The sequence below is a fragment of the Protomyctophum parallelum genome, assembly GCF_964188405.1.
Source record: "Protomyctophum parallelum genome assembly, chromosome: 19".
Lineage (NCBI taxonomy): Eukaryota > Metazoa > Chordata > Actinopteri > Myctophiformes > Myctophidae > Protomyctophum > Protomyctophum parallelum.
In genome coordinates this window covers 21,119,548-21,143,796 of record NC_139717.1, presented here as the reverse complement: position 1 = coordinate 21,143,796, position 24,249 = coordinate 21,119,548, and the positions used below count along the sequence as shown (strand labels likewise).

General features: G+C 42.6%; 1 protein-coding gene across 1 annotated transcript in view; it reads right to left on the bottom strand.

Moving 5' to 3' along the window:
- Nucleotides 1-8,000: 8,000 nt before the first annotated feature.
- LOC310876845 (adhesion G-protein coupled receptor G6-like) overlaps nt 8,001-24,249 on the bottom strand; it is a gene marked incomplete at its 5' end in the record, with an annotated part of 73,161 nt that continues 56,912 nt past the window's right edge. The window contains one exon of the mRNA XM_083790497.1: nt 8,001-8,050. The remainder of the gene's footprint in view (nt 8,051-24,249) is intronic.

Sequence of the window (24,249 nt, the reverse complement as noted above, 5' to 3'; positions counted from 1 at the left end):
TGACACGCACCCAACGGCGCGTGCGCGCATGCACCCACCGGCGCGCATGCACATGCGCACACGCAAACACACACACACACACACACACACACACACACACACACACACACACACACACACACAGGAGCAGCACGGGCAGCTTAACAAGATCAACAGAACATAATGATGGTGGAAAGAGCGAGGGAGAAGGAACATGAAGAGGATAGGAGGATAATAATGGGCGAGGGGGAGGAAGGGGGGTGAACAGGTGCAGGGCTGAAGATGGAACAGAGATGAGAACACGAGCAATATTTAAATACTGCACGGAGGGAATTAAATAAGCAAATGGAGGACCCAACGACGACTGCGAAGAGGGTGGACGCATTTCAGTGTTGTTTCTGGCAGCACGTTTCGATTTGAGTTTTAGTCGTTATTCGAATGCTTTAGTGTTAGTTAGTTGCATGCTGAAAATAGCCGATCTACGAGCTCTCAACGCGTCGCAGCGCGACGCGTCGTGAGCTTGTGGATCTGCTATTTTCAGCATGCATCCAGTAAAATGACTTATACTGGATCTCTTGTCCACTAGTCAATTCCAAACATTGTAGTCTAGTTTTTATTTGTCGACAAAATTGTCAGTAGATTTAGTCTTAGTTTTAGTCACCATAGCTTAGATTTCATTTTGATTTTGTACATGTACATGTAAATGGCACATTCTGCACAACGAGTACATTTTCAAATCCGACTTTTACCCATAACGAAGTAGTTCTAAATTGCAGTATTGGCACTTTTACTTAAGTAAAACAATTGAGTACTTTTTTCCACCACTGTCTGGTGTGTGAGTGTGCACACGCTTTGGATAAAGGCGCTTTAGAAATGAAACTAGTTTATATACAAAATCAATCACAATAGGACAATTTCCCAAATCACAGACACGGTTTCCAGTCTAATAATAGGATATGGATCTAATCTAATCGATATATATACTCGGGATGTCCCCGATCACGTTTCTTAATCGGCTCCCGATCCGATTTTACGATCATTTGGAAAAAAAATGACGTGAACGAGAACGGCACCCGCATTTTTTACGATCTGCACCTCGATCCTGATCGGGGACACAACCCTAATACAGATGCATGATGAGGCCGTGTCCAAAAAGTGTCTGATATATGGTCATTTTGGGGCGGGAACCCCTTTTGGTGTTAACATTATGTTAGGCTTTAGCTTGTGAAAAATAGCAGATCTATAAGCTTGATTTTTCAAAAATAGCAGACCTACAAGCTCGTAGCGCGCCACTCGAGCTTGTAAGTCTGCTATTTTTGAAAAATCGAAGAACGGCTGACATAGAAACATGGCTTTTTCAGAAAACGAAAAATATTTTTTTTAGAATCTGATCTCAGGTCAGAATGGGTTAAAAGCGGGATGAAGATTAGGTTGAGCGAAAGGGAGGGTGGGTGGACGGGTTGGGTGGATGAGGCGGGGTCAAGTCAAGTGTAAGGATGAGTGGTGTAGTGGCTTACCTTCATGGGTGGCATTAGTAGCATGGATGATGTTAGTGGGAGCTGTGTCAGTGGATGGGGTGGTGGGAGGGAGAGAGGCTGGCAGGAGGGTGATGGATGGAGGGAGGAGATGAGGAGAGAGAGAGAGAGAGAGAGAGAGAGAGAGAGAGAGAGAGAGAGAGAGAGCATTAAGTGGTGTTGTATAGTGGGAAGATGAGATAAAGATGCATTCGGGTTTATGTTAGGGCATCAAGCAACTAGTCGACTATTCAACTAGTCCACTAGTAAGTCCACTAGTCGACCTTGTTTGTACTAGTTGACTAGTTGTTTTGTGTTTGTTTTTCTCGATTTTGCATGCCACAAGGTCAGGTAGATAATAGTTATAGTCACCAATGTACACAGTTTTTAAATGTACAAATATGTATTTAAAAATACATATTATTTTTTTACATAATAGGTAGTTAAACAACTAGTCAACTTGTCGACTTGTAAACTAGGCAACTATAGTCAACTAGTAAAAATGACTATAAGTGAATGCCCTAATTTATGTAGCACGTAAACAGCACTTATAGCACATAGTGTGGTGATGCCTCCTGAGATTTCTTGGCGGGAACCCCTTTTGGTGTTTTTAAAGCATCTATGTTATACTTTAGCTATTGAAAAATTAGCAGATCTACAAGCTCATATAGCGGCACTGCCGCGCTATATATATGAGGTCTGCTATTTGTTTGAAAAACGGTGAAATGTGCCTCAAATCCTTGAATATATTCATTACAGAGTGAACATAATTAACTCAAATCTTTGCTTCTGGGGGGGTGGGGTCCCTGGAACAACATATTTTCAGATGGGGGTCGGCGGAGGCATATTACATAATAATTGGTGGGGTCCTTGACATGAAATATTGAGCACCACTGATACAGAAACACAAGCTTTTTCAGAAAACGGTCAAAGACTTATTATTTTTTTATGTCGACGTCAGGCCTAAATGGATTAATAACAGCTGACCTTATACAACACAAAATGTCCCTCTGTAACTTGCCATACTGTGAGAACTGACATTTAGGATAAGTAACCTCCCCCCCCCCCTCCAGCAACTGTTCCAAACAACGTGGCAACCTGCCAACGCATTTCTGATACACACTCGCATTATAAAGTCCCCCCCGATGTGCATGAACCATGGTAGCACATGAGAGAGGCCCACGAGAAAGTCTGGAGTGACAAACCTGTCCCTTTCTCCGTGAGGACTGAGTGAGGGGCGCTTACAAAAACCAAAAACAGAACGAGAACCCCCCCCCCCCCCCTCCCCCCCCAAAAAAACAAAATAACTAAATACAATAAAATAAATAAATAAAGGTCCAGGGGTAAAGTGAAAAATTGACCCCCCCCCCTGCAACTTCAATCCCCGTTTATTTCATATACTTGAAGGCTATTCCAAAGAAAGTACCGACCTGTAATCTCACAAGCACTGATTTTTTATAACAATTCTCAGAGCATTTTTGGAGGGAAAATAATATTGACTCATTGACGATTCCTTTTCACCACAAACCATCTCTTTTTGTAATCGGGAATCGGGAATCGGGGGTTGGCATGACATGACCACCGCCATGTAGGCCTTTCAACAGAGGACACAGGGTGGTGGGGGGGGGGGGGTCGGGGACTGTGACGCCATTGTCTCCAAACGACAGCAGTTGAGTGAATCATTCATTAATACTGCACTTCATGGTGGAGAGCGGATGTGGAGTATATACTTCAGTCATATACACAGCACGTTTTTCTCAGTGTGAATTGAACCCATATTATATGGATCCGTATATACTGTATCTCTGCTGTCCGGAGGAATTCCTCATAACCTTGTATTTATTTAATGTTTTTAACGATGCAATACTGCCTCATCAAAGTCGGTGTTGTGCCTTTAGATATTGTCACTCACTTGCATGAGAAGGAGAGAGGTGGTGGAGTTAGGTGTTTTAGCAGTGAGGGAGTTAAGAGGATTTGTCTAATGCGTTTTTTTTACCACTTTCCATTGGTTTCAATATTTTTGAAACAACACACAGACGTAAAGGGTGTTCAATAGCACTGATTTATGCAACAAAAATCAAAAACCTAAAAAAAGAAAATGTAGTTAGGAGGTTACCAACAAATACGGGTCCTAAAATGTTAAAAGGACGAAGAGGATTTTACTAGCTGTATATACGGTCCATAAATGCTCTTTAATGAATAAAAAAATGTTCTGAACCTTGTTCAGCGCTTCCCATCTCAAGACCCACTGAGCTGCGCTACACTACAGGCTTTTTATGAAGCCATTCTTAATGGTCGAAACGACCTCTCGTTCCAATTACGCCTCGCGCTCCGTCGTCTCGTCTCTGTCTAGTTGCCATGTTCTCCTTTTCTCTCGACGTCTCTCTCTCTCTCTCTCTCTCTCTCTCTCTCTCTCTCTCTCTCCTCTTCTCAGCCCGGCAGGCAGACCTCGTCTGACCTGCACTCCCCTCATGCTTTCTCCTCGCTTTCATCCCCCCCCCCCCCCTTCCCTTAATTCCCTCGATCGTCTCTCCCTGCCCTAACCCATTCCGACCTGAGATCAGATTCTAAAAAAAAAGTTTCTATATGTCAGTTCTTCGATTTTTCCCAAAAAATAGCAGACCTACAAGCTCGTAGCGCTATGAGCTTGTAGATCTGCTATTTTTTCAATAGCTAAAGCATAACACAGTGCTAACACCAAAAGGGGCATCCCGCCCGGAATGGGTTAAGCACGTCGTCTGTCCCCGTCCGTCTCTCCCAAACAATCTGTCCTCCCCTCCTCCGCGCGGGCCGAGGAGAGCTGACGAGGACACTGAGGGCTGTATTTTGCGTGTCTTAAGTACCAGGTCTTATTCCCTAACTTGAGTAAACTAAAGACCTGGAGGCGTGATCAATGCTCTTTGGCCACTCAGAATAGCCAAATGGCATTGATCACGCCTCCAGGTCTTTAGTTTACTCAAGTTAGGGAATAAGACCTGGTACTTAAGACACGCAAAATACAGCCCTGAGGTTCATAACAGGCCAACGTTATGAGGGGGGGGGGGCTTCATGCAGGGGGAAAGAGAGCTGTGTTTAGTTAGTAAATATTGGTATACATGTAGTTGGGGGGGGTTGTTGGCTTGCTTGTTTTTGTGTGGTGCAACCACTCCTATAACCAGCAATGTCCGTGTACCTGTGTACCTGCATGTTGGCATGAGCGGTGGTGTGCGCATGCGTGAAATTGGAACGATACAGAGAAGAAATTGGAACGATACAGAGAAGAAATTGGAACGATACAGAGAAGAAATTGGAACGATACAGAGAAGAAATTGGAACGATACAGAGAAGAAATTGGAACGATACAGAGAAGGAATTGGAACGATACAGAGAAGGAATTGGAACGATACAGAGAAGGAATTGGAACGATACAGAGAACCAATAGACGGGAGTTGCACCACTCAGTTCACACTGGTGTGATTCTTTTTTAAAGTGTAGTTATTGGGCTTGCTTTCCATTGCTTTTGTATTATTTTTAGCTCAATCACATCTCAAACATTTGCATGTCCAAGGACGCCCAAATTAATAACATTTCTCCGCAGACGCCCGTCTGATTTTCTTTTCACAAGCTGCTTGAAAAGCGGATGGTATATGAATAGCCATGGAAACTTGGACATGCTAGTCGACATGCTATAGTCATACTGTCGAGCAGTTCTGATTGCTGATTGGGCTGCGGCGACCTCTCAGCCACGCGTTACTATGTATCCCACCGACGTTCTATAGGAAAGCCCTGCTGTGATTGGCCAGTATCTCAAACCCTCACCTCCCACGGGGCAGCACACCTAAACCTAACCTTAACCCATGTCTATAACCAATGACTAGTCTAAACAAAGTATGCACCCCCCTAAACCTAACCCGAACGGCCTAACCTAAGTAAAACTATGCCTTCCCCGGGGAGCCAGTCAGACACATGGTGAGGCGGGTCTACCCCAGAACGTTGGTGGGATTCATAATCACCACTGGTGTATATAGTAGGCTATCGCAGTTATATTGGCTGCCTCGTCTCCAGCAACAACCAGGGTTGCCACGTCCGCTTATTTCCAGCCAAACTTGGATTGTTTTTTTTGCCCCAGTTGCTTGCCTGGTTTTTGGCTGCTTTTTTTTGGAGGTCGGTTAGCAACCGTTGGCAACACTGGCGACAACATATAACATCCCATCGTCTGGCACACCGTGAAGAGTTACAAACGCTCGCAACATCCGACGCCACGACACAGTCAGTCATATCATGGGAAATGAACGATGCACGTCAACGACGCGCAGCACGATGCGAACGCATGTGCAGACTATAAGGCTTCACTCACACCTTCACATCTAGCATACAGCATTGTTGCATGCTAGATGTAGACAAAGGGTAAGTGTCATGCATTTCCAATGGAAATCACATGGCTCGACAACATTTTTTTGTACGGCTTTCGGCTGTGTTTCGACTGTAAATGCCAAAAAACGAAACAAAGAAAATACTGCATTTTTACTCAAACTAGTTGAAAACACCTCACGGAATGAACAGTCTCATGTCTCGGCGTGCATGTGGATTTCGACACAAGCTGAGCTGGCTGTGGGATCAGGGAGGGTGCAGGCATAAGACACAAGCTGAGCTGGCTGTGGGATCAGGGAGGGTGCAGGCATAAGACACAAGCTGAGCTGGCTGTGGGATCAGGGAGGGTGCAGGCATAAGCCGGATTAGATGGGAAAAACCGTGAGGTTCACGGTTCGATCCCTGCGGGCTCCCCCAGAGTTAGTGTTGAAGTGTCCTTGAGGAAGACTCTGAACCCCCTCTAATTGCTCCCGATGTGCAGGTTGGTGCCGCGCATGGTTTCCTCCGCCATCGGTGTGTGTGTGTGTGTGTGTGTGTGTGTGTGTGTGTGTGTGTGTGTGTGTAATGCATAATCTACGTGAAGTGCTTTGATTATCCAAAGCACTACTAAAATGCACTCCAAGCAAACACACAGTGTTTAGGAAGCACTGCCGCAGGAAGTCTGGATACAATACACTATCTATAGCATCATCCGGTAAAGTATGTGAGAGTTTATGAATGGATATCTGTATATGACTTTGTTGTCCTCGGGTGCATACTTATAGTTTAGACTATAGTCATTGGTTAGACATATATAAGGTTAGGTTTAGTTGTGCTGCCCCGTGGGAGGTTAGGTTTAGGGTGAGGGTTAGAGACAAGGTTGTAGTTGTACGACTATAATGACTGGTCTAAGCAAATGACTAGTCTAAACTACCGGTAAGTACTGTCTAAACTAAGTACTGCACCAGTTGACTGGTCTAACCAATGACTATAGTCTAAACCAAATACTGTCTAAAGTAAGTACTGCACCAGTTGACTGGTCTAACCAATGAATGAATGAAACTTTATTGACAGCCGTAGCCAGTAGTTGACAAACAACAATTAAAAAACATACAAAACAGTTACAAATAAATACATTGGTTCCTAAAACTCTAAAAACGCTCTCGTAAAAAAAATAAGAAAATCTATAAGAGGCACTCATACCAATGTTTCCACATCAGGGAGCGGTATCTAACAGTGCTAAACCTGGGATTAGTCAACATCTTAATCACATTATTAAGTGACCCATCAAGTCTGCTTTTAAAGCTGAACATGAGGTTTCTCAAGAGAGCCTGGAAGGTGGTTAGACCAGAGTCGCAGAAGAGCTGACTAGCACTGCCACCCCTAGGCTTCTTCAGGAGAATCCTGAGAGCATCGTTATAAGCCACCTTTAGCTTGCGCAGACTCTCTTTTTTTATGACTATGACTATGACTATGACTATAGTCTAAACCAAATACTGTCTAAACTAAGTACTGCACCAGTTGACTGGTCTAACCAATGACTACAGACAGACAGACAGACAGACAGACAGACAGACAGACAGACAGCACAAATTGAAGCCATCATCATGAGTGAGTATTTGAGTATTCCTATGTATTTGATAGGATAGGAAAAAGGCCATCTTTGGTAATGCACTCCTGCCAAGGAATATAATTGCGAACGCAGTGAGCCACTTACTATGAGACCCTGCTGCTCATGTCTGTGTATGTGTGTGTCTGTCCCGCTGTGACACCACCCGCCCGCCACCAGAGGGCGCAGCTGTAGCACACACACACACACACACACACACACACACACACACACACGGCGCAGCTGTAGCACACACACACACACACACACACACACACACACACACACACAACCACACACACACGAGCTGCGTTCGCTTCCCGCGTTTGCGCGTCTTACTTGTACGCTTACTATACATTTATGATGAGAGAGAGAGAGAGAGAGAGAGAGAGAGAGAGAGAGAGAGAGAGAGAGAGAGATAGAGAGAGACAGAGACAGAGACAGAGACAGAGACAGAGACAGAGACAGAGACAGAGACAGAGACAGAGACAGAGACAGAGACAGAGACAGAGAGACAGAGAGAGAGAGAGAGAGAGAGAGAGTTTGTTTTCCCTACCTGGGCACCCAGTCCCGGGAGTCACAGCTGGTGGTGTGGGTGGTGTAGTTGGGCAGGATGTACCTGAGGGGCGTCGGGAGAATACAAAACAAACAGACACGTTATAGTTCAACGGCTTTGAAAGTAATAGTAGTAATAATAGTAGTACAATAAAACAATCGCACGACAATGGAGTTCAACAGGGGTTTATACGTTTTCCCAACGTATATATAACACAACTGCACACTCCTCCAATGAGCAGTCCTGCAACAGAAAATATAATGCAAAAGCAGCAATTATTGTATTATGCTAGTATAGGCCTATATATATACACACTTATAATGTATCAATAATATACCGATACAGTATCGGGGACATCTCTAATACACGCACACAACCACGCACACACACACACAACCACACACAACCACACACACACCTGCAACATTTGGCTGACAGGCCCAGGACAGTCATGTCGCCCCCCCCCCCCCCCCCCCCCCCATTATGTTATGCTTTAGCTCATAGCGTGCCACCGAGTGGCGCGCTACGAGCTTGTAGGTCTGCTATTTTTTTTGGGAAAATCGAAGAACGGCTGACATAGAAACGTAGCTTTTTCAGAAAACCGTCAGGATGTAGAAGACTTTTTTTAGAATCTGATCTCAGGTCGGAATGGGTGGTGTGTATGTATATCTGTGCAGCGCAGTGCAGCGCAGCTCTGCTCGGAATGTGATCTCCCAGGATGACTCTGCACAGCCTGCACGGCCCACGGCGCGTTAACCCATTCTGACCCGAGATCAGATTCTAAAAATGCCTTCTATATGTACATCCTGACAGTTTTCATTCTGACCCGAGCTCATATTCTAAAAATGTCTTCTATACATCCTGACAGTTTTCATTCTGACCCGAGATCAGATTCTAAAAATGTCTTCTACTTCAGCCGCTCATCGATTTTTCAAAAATAGCAGACCTACAAGCTCGTAGCGCGCCACTCGGTGTCACGCTATGAGCTTGTAGATCTGCTATTTTTAAATAGCTAAAGCATAACGTAACGCTAACACCATGCGAAGGGGTTTCCCGCGCAGAATGGGTTAACATTCACAGAGTGGGAGGACATAATATATGGGGTGGGCGGGGGGGGGCACGTTTGCATGACAGACGCTCCTTTGTAGAGGCATGTGCGTGCACGACACACACACACGTTTCTCTCATGACAAGAGGAATGTGTGCGTGTGTGTGTGTGTGTCACAGAGAATTCCGTGAAATGAAATAATCAGTGGAATGAGTGAAGAAGCACGCCAATCAGGAGAGGTGTGGACGGACATATCTGCTGTCCTTGCGAGCTCCGTCTCTCTCTCTCTCTCTCTCTCTCTGTGTCTCTCTCTCTCTCTCTCTCTCTCTCTCTCTCTCTGTGTGTCTCTCTCTCTCTCTCTCTCTCTCTCTCTCTCTCTCTCTCTCTCTCTCTCTCTCTCTTAGCAGCGACGGGGCAGATGAATCGGCGCCTTGTGCTGGCACCTCTCCACGCCACAAAGAGGTGGCCATGTATGCGCCCGTGTCGTTTTCGTCGACTAAAAACTAAGGCGTCGACTATGCCTTTCCCCACTGATAAAAACTATTGGAAACTAAAATGAAAACTAAGCTATATGACGACTAAAACTAAGACTGACTAAGACTAGAATGTTATAGGAAGGGACTAGTGGACAAGAGATCCAGTATGAAGCCGAACACACACCGCCTGTGAAGCGGGTGCGCAGTGACGCGGCACAGTGTTGCCGCGCGTCATAGCCGCACAGCAACCAACCCACATGGGACGTTGTTTTCATTGGGAATAAATAAAACGCGCAGCGTTCACAGACGGTGTGTGTTGGGCTTAAGTCATTTTACATTTGGTTGCATGCTAAAAATAGCAGATCTATACAAGCAAGGTAAGGTGAAGTTAGCTTAAGTTGTGGCAAATCTGCAAAAAAAAAAAAGCTTACCACTAGCTTTCTTCACAGACGTGTTCATAAAGGTGTCTATAATCACAAATGTCTATACAATCGCAAATGTGTTCCGACCCAACTCCCTTGGGAAACTTTGTGACAGCTGCTGAAAGTTGGGGTACCATTATCAACCAATATAAGGCAAAGAATTCCAAGTTTCATTATACTTTAAGTAGCATGTGACATGTCAAACTAGGGGGCTTTCATGATGCTGAATCCATTCCAAGCATGAGTTTTGCACGAAAATACTCCTTGGGCTAAATTCGGCCATAGCCACTTGCCCAAATGTGCCCAAATGTGGTGACCTCATCACATTTGTGATGACGGCTATGGGCATTTTAAGGCAAAGGAGTGGTTTTTTTTGTGCAAAACTAATGCTTGCAATGGATTCAGAATCTTGAAAACCCCCTAGTTTGAGATGTCACATGCTGCTTAAAGTATAATGAAATTTGGATTTTCTTTGCCTTATATTGGTTGATAATGGTACCCCAACCTTCAGCAGCTGTCACAACGTTTCCCAACGGAGTTGGGTTGGAACAAATGTATATGTGATTGTAGACCCCTTTATGAACACGTCTGTGAAGAAAGCTAGTGGTAAGCATTTTCTTTTTGCAGATTTGCCACAACTTAAGCTAACTTCACCTAACTAACAAGCTTGTGAGCGTGTAGATCTGCTATTTTCAGCAAGTGTAAAAATCAGTCATTATACAACGACACCAAGGCCCGCCAAAATACATTTTAGTCGACTAAATCACTTGTGGATTTAGTCGACTAAAATCTCATGACATTTATAGTCGACTAAAACTAAACCAACACTAACACATTCCAGGTGACTAAAATGTGAAAAGTGAAAACTATTCAAGAGACTATATGACTAAAACAGAAATGTGCTGCCAAAAACAACACAGCCTCATGCAGCAATGGAAGAGAGAGAGAGGGGGGAGGGGGATGCAGCAATATAGGGTTGAGTTGGACGTTTTCTTTCATTCTTTTTTTTAAGTGGTGCAAACCACTTCATTACGGAGCTTATACGTGTGTCTCCGGGTCTGTCCCCTGGCTGGCTGGGGGTCTGTCCGAGCACGAAAATATCTGTCCCGAGCACGAAACCCCCACACGCGGTATATTCTGTCATTTCTCGACCTGTTCCGGACTCACCACAACCGGGCTGGCACCCTGGCCGCGCTCCTGTGGGTCTGGGGAACTTCTGGGACCCCCCCCCCGGGGACCCCCACACAGTTGCACCACTTACTTCACACAGGTGTGATTTTAGTATTAGTCTTAAGGGCAGTCCATATACTGTCTCCGACCATCGAACCTTTCGTCGTAAAAGCTCCGGTACAACTACAGTACAACACGACGTCACTCGCAACTATGTGTGGGGGTCCTTGACATGAACAACAACAACCACAGTCTTATACTGTTGGCAGCTCCAGGGGGAGCAGTTGGGGGGTTCAGTGCCTTGCTCAAGGGCACTTCAGCGGTGTTGGGTGAGTGATGACTAATCACTTCCCCGCTGGAAATGCGACATATTATGGCCGTGTCGCGACTCCCCGAGACATGCACATTCAGAGAATAATCTGTCGACACCCCCAAATAAATGTTCATGATTCTTCAAAAAGTATTAGATACGCAAGCTTGTATAATCTGCTATATTTGAATAGCCAAATGTCAAATATAGTTAAAGTTGTTCAAATGATTGTGACGCTATATTAATTTTGCAGCAGATCCCCTGGAAGGACACCTTTGACCCATTTTGCATGGGAACCCCTTTTGGTGTTTTAAACATTATGTTATAATTTAGATATTGAAATTAGCAGATCTACAAGCTCATAGGGTCTTGTGGGTCTGCTATTTTTGAAAAATTGTTAAAATGTGCCTCAAATCTTTCTGAAAATTGTCATGATTTAGAAAACTTTAGAAAACAGACAGACAAGAGTGTGTGCGCGTGTGCATGCACGCGACATTTTGTTTACTTACAAAGTGTACATTTTTTTATGAGAACTGTCAAAGAGGTGTGGGTCATTTGAAGTAATGTTTTATGGTTCCACTCGCGCTCGTAATGAGACCCGTGTTAAAACAGACGGTCAGCCGTGCGTGCGTGCGTGCATGCGTGCGCATGCGTGTGTGCGCTGGTGTGTGTGTGGGGGAGAGGGAAGGTTAGGTATGTTTGTATGAGTCAGTGGGTGTCTGAATGTGTGTAGGTGTAGGTTTGTGCGTGCATGTGTATAATTTGTGTCACTGTGACCGGAGAGTGTGCGTGCGTGCGTGCAGTCTTTCATCTTCAAAGAGACGTGACGGGAAACTATGGTGCTTCGTGGACACATAGAAGCAGAAAAAGCACACACACAGAATCAGAAAACACACACACACACACACACACACACACACACACACACACACACACAGACACACACACACACACACACACACACACACACACACACACACACACACACACACCCTATACTTGATATTCATACAGCGTCATACAGAAGCATCAAAAGTAGCAGATCCACACAATAAAACCAGGATGTTTTTTTTATTTGAACCCTGAAAAGTAACAGTCTTGACATGTGAGGTTTCAGACATACACAACTTACAGTGCAGTGTTGATTCTGTCGACTAAAACTATGACAAAAGAATGTTCGTCGACGACCTTTTTTCACTGACTCAAACTAAATGGAAACAAAAAGTAAGCTATGATGACTAAAGTGAAGACTAAATATACTGACAATTAAACCCATTCTGACCTGAGATCAGATTCATACGAGGTTTCCACTGGACACACACTGGTCTGATGAACCCATTCTGACCTGAGATCAGATTCTAAAAAATGTCAGTCGTTCTTCGATTTTTCAAAAATAGCAGACCTACAAGCTCATAGCGCGCCACTCGGTGGCGCGCTATGAGCTTGTAGATCTGCTATTTTTCAATAGCTAAAGCATAACATGATGCTAACACCAAAATGGGTTCCCGTTCAGAATGGGTTAATCAAATAAAAATGTTAGGAAGGGACTAGTGGACAAGAGATCCTGTATGAGTCATTTTACACTCGGTTGCATGGTGAAAATAGCAGATCTACAAGCGGCTGTAGATCGGCTATTTTCAGCAAGCGTAAAAGCGAGGCCCGCCAAAATACATTTTAGTCGACTACATCAACCGTAGATTTTAGTCGACTAAAATCTCATGACATTTAGTCGACTGAAACTAAAACATTCCAGGTGACTAAAATCGGACTGAAACTAATATGAAAACTATTCAAAAGACTATGACTGAAAACCAAAATCTAATGTCGCTGCCAAAAACAACACTGTCACAGCGGTGGGGGAAAGACAACGAGATAAGATGAAGCACGGTTCGTCCAGTGTCAAGAAAGAAGCACATATTGTTCATAAAAGGGGATTTGCCGGGAAATACAGAGTTATTGGGAGAGGATTTTGAGCTCAATGTGGAGCCTGTGGTTTTAAGCCATTTTGACCCTGGGAACGATTCTATAAATGTCTTCTAAATCCCGACAGTTTTCTGAAAAAGCCATATGTTTCTGTCAGTCGTTCTTCGGTTTTTATCAAAAATAGCAGACCTACAAGCAATTAGCGCGCCACTCGGTGGCGCGCTATGAGCTTGTAGATCTGCTATTTTTCAATAGCTAAAGCATAACATAATGCTAACACCAAAAGGGGTTCCCGCCTAAAATGGGTTAAGCCATTTTGGACGGGAACCCATTTTCGAATGTGTCGCCGTATAGACTTTAAGCACTTTTAACAGCTATTTTTGAAAAATCATTGAAAATGTGTGCAAATCTATATTCTACGACAGGTCGTTTCGAGGAAGCAATCTGATTGGTTGAAACGGTTTCTAGCCGTGGATCAAACCAGCACCATTCACCACCTAAGCAAAACTAATAATTCAGCTGCTCTGTTTTCCCAGAGCGCTAGCAAACTCGGTAGCTAGGCTAGCTAGTTTCTTGGGACATTTGTAGTCGTAGTGACTACATCTGTCATTAAAAATATTTATTTTTTCAGCGATTTTCTTAGTTTTAAGGGTAACTGTTGTAGTTCTTTCACAGTGCACTCTTTTAACTCAAATCTTTGCTTCTGGGGTGTCTCTGGAACAACATAGGATTGGGGTCTGGGGGCCAATTACATATATTTTTGGGGGTCCTTGACATGAACATGTTTGAGAACCACTGACATAGAAACACAGGTTTTTCAGAAAACTGTCAGGATTTAGAAGGCATTGGTAGAATCGTCCTCAGGTCTAAATGGGTTAACACTACGGATGCTCCAACAACCGATGTTCATTTTGTCGACTATGACGGAAAATGTGTTTAAAAGTCACATACTAGACTAACTAGAGCATGTCTTTTGAAAAAATGTGGCGCAAATCTTTGAATATATATTCTTTCAGGGCGAACGTTTTTAACTCAAATATTTGCTTCTGGGAGGTCCCTGGAAAAACGTTGACATGAAATATTGAGCAACACTGATATAGAAACCTGGGTATTTCAGAAAACTGTCAGGATTAAGAAGAATTTTTTTTAAGAATCGTCCTCAGGTCTAGATGGGTTGATAAAGATGATGAAAAGTGATGATGAAAAAGTTATACTTTCCAAAAAAAAAAAAAACTCAAAAGAACAGAACTGCCCTAGAGGTAGGTTATATAGGAATATTGACTCGTCTGTCTGAGCTTACAAAGACAGCGTGCGTGCGGTGGACAGTACATGAGCAAAAATAAATCGAGGAGGGAGACCACCAATGCGAAAGAATAGTTTGATTGCCATCATCAAGCAGCTATTTTGACGATGCATAAATGTACTTTTGACTGCTTGAGTTTTCACTTGAGTGTGTGTGCCGTCTTTGACAGGAGGAAACCTCCGTATGTCCAAAACTGTTACTTGTCAGGATTACATTTGTGCGACGCTGTAATATTATCAAGCAGAGCGCTATACATTACAAAACAAACAAGCAACAACGTTCATAATACTGTGTGGATTGTTATGGCATTGGTTCTCAAAGTGAGGGTCCGGGGGCTATAGTCCTTGCAGGGTTCCCGGGGGTACCCAGCAACAGTATACTTATATATTAATACATAGCATCACAATCATTTTACCCACTTTAGCCATTCATGTTGGCTATTCAAAAAAAAAGTAGATTTATAAGCGGTATTGATGCGAGCTCTGGTTAGTTGAATTAATGAAAGAAAGAAAGAAAGAAAGAAAGGTTTGCATGTTAAATATTCATATTAAAACACCGAATACTTACACAGGAAGACAGACAGACAGGCAACCACGCACACACATACAGTGTGCACATTCGCACGTTTGTTATCAGCACTCACCACTAGATGGCGCAGCAGTAGTTAAATGTATGCAATGAGGGTAGCAGACTGTGAAGAGAAGGCAGAGGGATTAGCGGACATCATCATTAAGGCAACAAGTCAATCGGGGCAATTAATGAATTAATTCATAATGGGCAGCATGCCGGCCAATCAACAAGCATGGACGGCGGGTCCGTCAAAGTCAGAGTCAACATGAGGCTCTCGTTACAAACTGTACAATGTGTGTCAACGACTCAATTAAGACATCAATGAACAATGCAGACTCACCGTGTCGATGTGTTAGTTCAAGCCGTTTACGACGTAGACGCGGTGCACGTCAACAGTACAGTACTTGCGTAATTATACAAGAGTGATAATTGAGTTGAGCTATCGGTTAATTACAGAACAGTATGGGATGTGTTGTTAATTAGGCATTATTATAAACTGTGTTTTGTCAATCTTTTACTCATGCCTGCTGCATAAAATGCCAGAGCTAAAACCAAGAAACAAGACCGCAAGGACTGTTTTTGTGTGTGTGTGTGTGTGTGTGTGTGTGTGTGTGTGTGTGTGTGTGTGTGTGTGTGTGTGTGTTATCCTTTTAGACCAAGCGCTTGACTGTATACTCTGTTGCTCTTTTCACTTCCGTCTAATACAATCAAATCAATCAAAGATGAAAAATATTCTATATTTCACAAGAACAATGGTGTTGTTGACAACTCTTAATAAAAATAAAATACAATGAGTCACAATCCATAGAACCATATTGACAGTTTGACAAAAAAAGTTACCCGCTATTTAATCAAATACTCTACGCTGCCGAGATTGTTTTATTACCTTTAGAGCATACGCTGAAGTATTTGCAGCTTTCAACGACAAAAATTGGTCCGTCGGCATGTTTTGATCATCAGTACCAGCGGCCATTACAATGCTCTACAGGATCCGCCTCCATGAGGCATTGTAGTCCAAACAAACCCCCCCGTCCACTTACATTGAACTCAGTTTCCCAGAAGCCCTAGCAGCCCAGATGATGACTAGATTTCCGGTTTCGTCGTCTTAACGCGACGGCCTCGTCATCAGGTCCCGGAAAAATCCGCTGTTTCTTTTTAATTATTTTAAAACGGCGAATTAAACACATGTCAGGTATGGCGTTTTACGCGCGGTGGAACACAGGATTAAACAATTAGCGGCCGTCAAACTGTTAAAATGCAATTAACCACATGGAGCCAAGTGGCCCTACTATGGCCATATCATATAATAAGCAAATATTTAGTCAAAATAAATAGCCAATCTACAAGCTCACGACACATTTGAAGATTGGCTATTTTGTTACGAAGAGGTTTGGTGTACAGGGGGCAGTGTTGTTTTTGGCAGCAAATTTAGATTTTAGTTTTAGTGATAGTCTCTTGAAAGGTTTTCATTTAGTTTTAGTCACATTTTAGTCACCTGGAATGTCTAATTTTAGTCGACTAAACATCATAAGGTTTTAGTCCACTAAATCTACAGGTGATTTAGTCAACTAAAATGTATTTTGGCGGGCCTTGATGCCGTCGTAATGACTGATTTTACACTTTTACACACAACGTGTCGCAGCGCGACGCATTGTGAGCTTGTTGATCGGCTCTTTTCAGCGTGCAACCAAGTGTAAAAGGACTTATACTGGATCTCTTGTCCACTAGTCCCTTCCTAACATTTTTATCTGTTGACGAAATTGTCAATACAGTTAGTCTTAGTTTTAGTCATCATAGCTTAGTTTCCATTTAGTTTTCGTCGATGAACCTGGTTAACAAACTATACTGTAATAGCAAGTGGTTCTCAAAGTGGGGCCTGGGGGCCCCCAGGGGTCCTTGGTTGGGGTTCCAAGGGGGTCCAAGGGGGGTGTTAATTTTCTTGACAGCAAATCCCCTGAGGTCCCTACGTAACAGTAGTCCCGTGAGATTTGGGCTATACAACAAAGACTAAGGTCGCATTCATACCAGAGAGCTTTGCTGCGATTAAAACGAATCCTGCTGCGCATTGTCAGAAAGTGCGCTTCGTTTGGCAGGTGTGAAGGCTCATTCGAATCCTAATGCGCAGCAAATAACCGCATTTTACTCCGCCCAAAAACGTGGGTTTCGCTTCGCTTCGAATCGCACTTGACTACGATTCGGTGCAGGTGTGAATGCAATCCGCAGTAAATAAAGGAAATGAAGCAAACATAATGTGGCGGGTGAGGAGCTGAACACAGTTGGAGACGGTTAAGGCATATTTTACGCAGCGCAAAGATGTCCCGTTACTGTGGTCGAATAAGGAGACTGAAGCCCTGATCGAAATGAGGACGTGTAGGCTACATTAATTAATTGCTTAAGAAAACACATAAAAACACTGCAGTGTATTATAGCCTACATAATATTCTGTCTGTCTGTCTGTCTGTGCGTGCCGTAAACATGGAGTGCTGTCACTGTGTGGGACTGGGGAGTTATATCAGTGCGCTCATGCAGCGCTGTGCCTCCATGCCCAAAAGAACAGTGTGTGGCGGCTGCGTGCGTAGAGAGAGAGAGAGGGGGGGGGGGGTCCCAGACGGCACGACACATGCACGTTATGAGTGTAATTTTATCACCATAGATTTCACTGTGTAGGCTATAGTTTATGAACGGAACACATTGATAAAGGTCCCCCCTGCTGCGTTTCCAATTGCTGCGAATGACAGTGTGAAGGCAAACCGCAGCCAAATAAATATGCAAGAATCCCCTTTCCCCGCCCATACGGATCTGAGTCTACCGAAGTATTAGGTGAGAATGTGACCTAAGACTTGATATGTTGATATCTAGTCCACTAAGACTGGACCAAACAATCCTCCAATTCCAGGAGACTAAAATAGGACTACAACTAAAAGGGTGTGTTATTCAAAAGACTAATACTAAAAATGAACACCGCAGCAAAATGTGTTAATATAGCCCCACAGACATTTTATATCCACCATACAGTATGTTGTGTTAAGTAACTAAGTACTTTTACTTAATTACTGTACTTAAGTACAATTTTGAGGTAATTGTACTTTACTTCAGTATTTCCAATTTCCAGTACTTTCACTTCTACTCCACTACATTTCGGAGCCAACTTCACACTACGATTATTTGAAAACTTTAGTTACTATAGTTACTTTGGCAATTTTAAAATTTGATTAGAAAACACACACTAACCACTTCAACCCTATACATTTTGGCCATTTGAAAATAGCTACAAACTCTCAAAGCGTCGCAACGCTTTTTCTACACATTTTGAACTTGTGAAATGGGACATTCTGCAATATGAATACTTGTACTTTTAGTACTTTAAGAACATTGTGATGCCGATACCTTTGTACTTTTACTCAAGTACATTTTCAATTCCGTATTTTTACTTGTAACGAAGTATAGTTCTAAATTGCAGTATTGGTACTTTTACTTAAGTAAAACAATTGAGTACTTTTTCCACCACTGCAAATTGCAGATATGCCAGCTCATAATAGCTCCTCACATCGTGCAGCACCGTGCGAGCTTCTAGATATGGTATTTTTGACAAAATATATATCTGATTATTGAACTTATAACCACACTTAAACATCACTGTTTTCATGCGTTTATCTGGTAACCGGAAGGCTCGCCCACCACTTGAGCAGAACCCTTTCCTTTCCACACCACGCCGGTGCGGAACCACTCACCCCCAACTATTCATATCATAGCGTCCACGGTTGTGCACACTAATATTTTACTTTCACAATTTTGCCTCAACAATTTATTGTCAATAGAGAGATATTTTTTATGCAATGCAAATCAATTGGAATGCTTTCTACCTGGAATGTTTAGGGGCCATCTGATTTGGCCTATTCTGTGCCAGGGACGTCTGTGGAATGCTGTCTGACTGGTGTCGTTTAACCATACCTGTAAATCTGCTCCAGGATAGAATGGTAGATACTAGGTGTAGTGACTCACTACATGACAATAGATCCATGTGAAACAGGGTGTGAAACCCTATGGCACTACCCCAAACACAACATAATTTTACTTTTTTTCTTTTTTTTTGTCAAACAATAACAGAATTTTAGACTATGCCATTGAAATACTGTATAATTATATTACAGTGTGCTATCCGCAAAAGATCCGTACAAAAGATCACGAGATCTACTGAATGTGTCAAACTGCATATAGAGCCTATGACACAGTGTGGCTTCCCCCCCTGTAGGCCTTCTTCACATTCAGTAGATCCTGTGATCTTCTGTGGCCAGATGTAATTTCCTGGGGTCTAGTAGGACTATAGTAAATAATAAAATAATACATCGCCATAATATTTTGTAAAGAAAATACATATTTAGCCCCATGCTTGAATGCCCCCGCCCCCCCCACCCCCCCCCCCCCTGTCAAAAAGAGCTAAAATCCCTAAAACAAAAGAAAGCAGCAAATGAAAAGAAAAAAAAACACTCATCTTTTACTTTCTCTAATAACATAAAACATGAACCTTGGTTGTAAAAAAACTAAAGTTGTCCTTTTAACAAGTGGACTAACCACAATGGTGATGGCCTCGGCGGATCAGCGATAGCATTAAAGACAGAGTAGAGATGATAATCTCACAGCGTCCCTGAAGCAGATGTACAGTATCTATACAGTATGGCAAACGACACCTGTCAAACAGCATTCTGTCTGCTGTGACGTCCCTGGCACAAAATAGGCTAAATCAGCAAGCATCTAAATATTCCAGGAAAAAAAAAAAGGATAGCAATGGTCCCATTTGCATTGTTGCAATAAATGGACATTCATTCATATTATTTGTGCACACAGTTAAGATTGTTCAGATCCCATTCCCAAGTGGCTATACGGCCCAAAGTGTGCACGCCCTGGGGTAGGCAACCCAGCCCGGCGGAGACCACATTGCAGACGCATTTGGTATCTATAGACCATTCACCTAACTAGAAATAAAACCTGTCTGACCCCCTTCCCATCCCATCCCATCCCATCCCATCCCACCTGGGTGGTATTTAAGCAACAGACTTGTGCCACAGCTTCAGTCAGCATCTCATCCATTCACTCATTCAACAGTCAGCTATAGCTGTGCGTCTTCAAGAACATCACATTATACACCAAGATGGCCAGGATCCTGTTTGGAATCATTGCAGCGATCGCATCTGCTATGTTGGGTAAGCCTCATCAGTGATCTTACAATCTCCTTTACTGGCACAACAAATTGATGAATTGTCTTCTACATGTCTTCTACATCCTGACAGTTTTAATTCTGACCTGAGATCAGATTCTAAAAATGTCTGTTTGAAAATGACAGTTTTCTGAAAAAGCTATGTTTCTATATCAGTCGTTCTTTGATTTTTCAAAAATAGCAGACCTACAAGCTCGTAGCGCGCCACTCGGTGGCGCGCTATGAGCTTGTAGATCTGCTATTTTTCAATAGCTAAAGCATAACGTAATGCTAACACCAAAAGGGGTGCCCGCCCAGAATGGGTTAATGGATGGTTTGTAATCCAGGTCAATGCATGCGGGCCTTTTAGAATTTAGCAGTAGTTTTTATTGTAGGTGTCAAGGAAAGATTAACAGTTATCACACTGAGTGAGTGGCATCATTATGTTGATATCTCGGTGTTCTTGACTTATCTTTTGTAACAAAAGAGTAGAGAATGTGAAACCTGATTTTCTGAGACACCAGTTTGAAGTGTATGAACTACCAAACAGAGAACAAGCAGCGGTGTCTAAGGATAACTATAGGTGATAAATTGGTGATAAAAACTAAATAATCACGCTGTCTTCTACTATAGCTACATTGATAGATTAATGATGTTTGTTTATTGTTCCATGTTGATGTGTTTTCATAAATAATGAAATAACAGAAAATAGCGTAATGAAATTAATAAAATGTGTAGGCCTATACATACCTTTTATTTCTTAGATCCTAGTATAAAAGGTGTCCATGATGTTCTGATGTGAAACTAACTCCATCAAAATTATTTTCCATATTTTTAGCGGACAGTCTGACCTGCGACAGCTGCAGTTTGCACGTCCTGGGGAAATGTATCAATCCTTCAGAGGCCACCTGTCCACCGAACAGCACGGAATGTTTCACCACTTTAGCAAGTAAGTCCTCCTCCCATCCTCATCAATGCTCTGATCACAACATCATTCACAGGCATCCATGCCTATATAGCCTGAACTACTGTACCAATACCGTCACTTCTTCTCACATTCACACGCACAGTAAAAACCCTGCTGACTGTAATGTAACGTAATGGACGTATGGTCGCACTGCACACACAGCACACGAGTTCATGTTTGACGTTCACATTGACTCATATCTCTCTGCGTGTCTCTGTGTGTGTCCAGTGTTCCCCAGTCTCAACAGCAGCTTCGCCGGCATCAGAAGCTTGGGCTGCACGACGTCCGCCGCGTGCAGCAACAACGCCACTACCGACTCCAGCCTGCTGGGAGTCGCCTACCAGACCTCGGTCGCCTGTTGCTCCACGGATAAATGCAACGCCATCATCAGCGGAGCGCCCGCGACGAAGCTGTCCCTGACCGCTGCTCTCGGCGCAGCCGTCCTAGCCTCTGTCTGGGGAACCGCCGTGATTTATTAAAACCCATTCTGACCTGAGATCAGATTTTTAAAAAAAAGTTTCCTATAGATCCTGACAGTTTTCTGAAAAAGCCATGTTTATATGTCAGTCGTTCTTCGATTTTTCAAAAAATAGCAGACCTTGTAGATCTGCTATTTCTTTCAATAGCTAAAGCATAACGTAATGCTAACACCAAAACGGGTTCCCGCCCCAAAATGGGTTAGTCACTAAACTGATGTATTTATTTATTTATCTGTTGTTATACCATGTTGAACTTTTGGGACAAAATGAAGGAGAAGAAATAAAGAAAAATAAGTTTTATCACTGTGTTTATTTATTTATTTCCATATGGAAATGACATTTTCTATCCTATTCTATTTATTTCATTCAAATTAACTGAACATGTTGCAGTATCTAACTATAATTCACTCAATGTCTGAAATGTCTGAATGAATGTCTGTCTGTAACACTGTCGTCGCTCCGCCTCCTCACTGGCTGCACCAATCGCTCCCACTTTTCACACAGGCATTGACCATAGTGATACGGAGGTCTTAACGAAGCCCTTTTTTCAATTTAACAAATTATTGATTAATAATGTATTAGTGAATTAAAATTCCCGATCGACTTTAATGGGAAAATGCGAAAACTCACGTCAAGTTTTTTTTCTCTCAGAAACCGTCAGTTACTACAGTTACACATGGAGTTACACATGGAGAAGCTCGTAGCGCGCTATGAGCTTGTAGATCTGCTATTTTTCAATAGCTAAAGCACGACATGATGCTGACACCAAGTGTGAGCTTGTAGATCGGCTATTTTCAAATAATGTATGTTTTCTAATCAAAATTAAAGGTAACTAGTAACTAAAGTTTTCAAATAATTGTAGTGGAGTAAGAGTACAAATGTTGCCTCTGAGATGTAGTGGAGTAGAAGTAAAAGTACTGGAAATTGGAAATACTCAAGTAAAGTACAAATACCTCAAAATAGTACTTAAGTACAGTACTTAAGTAAAAGTAGCCTACTTAGTTACTTTCCACCACTGGAAGTGGTTGAAACAAAACATAAATAAAACGCTGCAAAAAGCGGAAATCAGGCCAGCCAACTCCTGTCTAGCAGAGCATAATGGTTCATATGTTAATGTGCCGTTAATTAAACACTTATGGTGAGCATAAATATTAATATTTATTGTAAAAAAAAAAAAAAAAGGCTAAAGACTGCTGATTAAATTAAGTCGTGTCAGAAAGAGAAATCGCTGACAAAACAGTCAATATACTGTGGAATATATACCGTCAAAGCTTTGCAGTGACTGTGGTACACACACCTGAATCAAAATGTGCCCGTTATTAATTTTATTGGCTGCAGCTGTGTTTACCTTGTTATGACACGCCTGTGAAAATAGTCCATTAAGCAAATGCTACGGAGCTACGTAGAAAAAAGAAAACACAGGGCTGCACTCTAGCAGGTCAAACGCCAGAGCAAATAACAGTTTTGTACTTGTTTTCTTTCACACCCTTTGCTTTACTGAAGCATGGTGGTTTTTTAAAAAAAATTAAAAAACGAAAAAGAAAGGCCTCTTTTGGAAAGGAGGAAAAAGCCTGCAGCTCTGTGGAAAACATAAGCGTAAAGGCGTAGTGAAATGAAAAATACGTTTTTTCACACTTTTAGACTATATATCCGTGGTCATCATATGGGCATACCTATCAATGGATGCCAAAGAAATGGGCAAATTCTCTGTTCTGTGTGTTTTTATATCAAAAGTCCATAATTGTTTTGTTTAATGACTTCCTGAAAACGAAAACGTGCTCCGTGATGACGTGTAGAGATACACATCAATAAAAGCCAATAAAAATGAAGCTCACCAGTTTGGTTCCCATGCTTCTTGTCCTCCTCCACACAGCTGGTTTTCATTAAAGAACTACTCCGTTTTTAATCTCATTCAGGATGACATCCAGACAGTGTACTTGTTTTAAACGTAATCATCACGCTAAAATATGTATATAGGTTAGAAATAATCTGCTGGCTTTTCCCCAAGTCTCTCTGTCACTTTGTTTACAAACGGAATTCACGCGCAGGAAGTCAGACTTTGAGACCCCATAGCCAGGAGGGACGTGATGCTCCGATTGGTTCAGAAACTTCCGAGCCAGCGTTTGAACTAGGGTGAAACTTCAAAATAAAATGTCCACCATTTCCGTTTCCCTACACGTTTAAGCGGGAAGACAATATTATGACATTCCGTTTGAATATGAAAGATTATTAGATTTATTGATATCAAACTAAAAAAGTAAAAATACTAAAATACTAAAACTAAACAAATACTCCTTGCTGTTTCGCACATGCGCGCTGCTGTTCACTTCCTTGTTTACGGCTCAGAAATAATGCCTCGTATCTCCTAATCGAGAGAACTGGTTTTGACCAGATACTCTC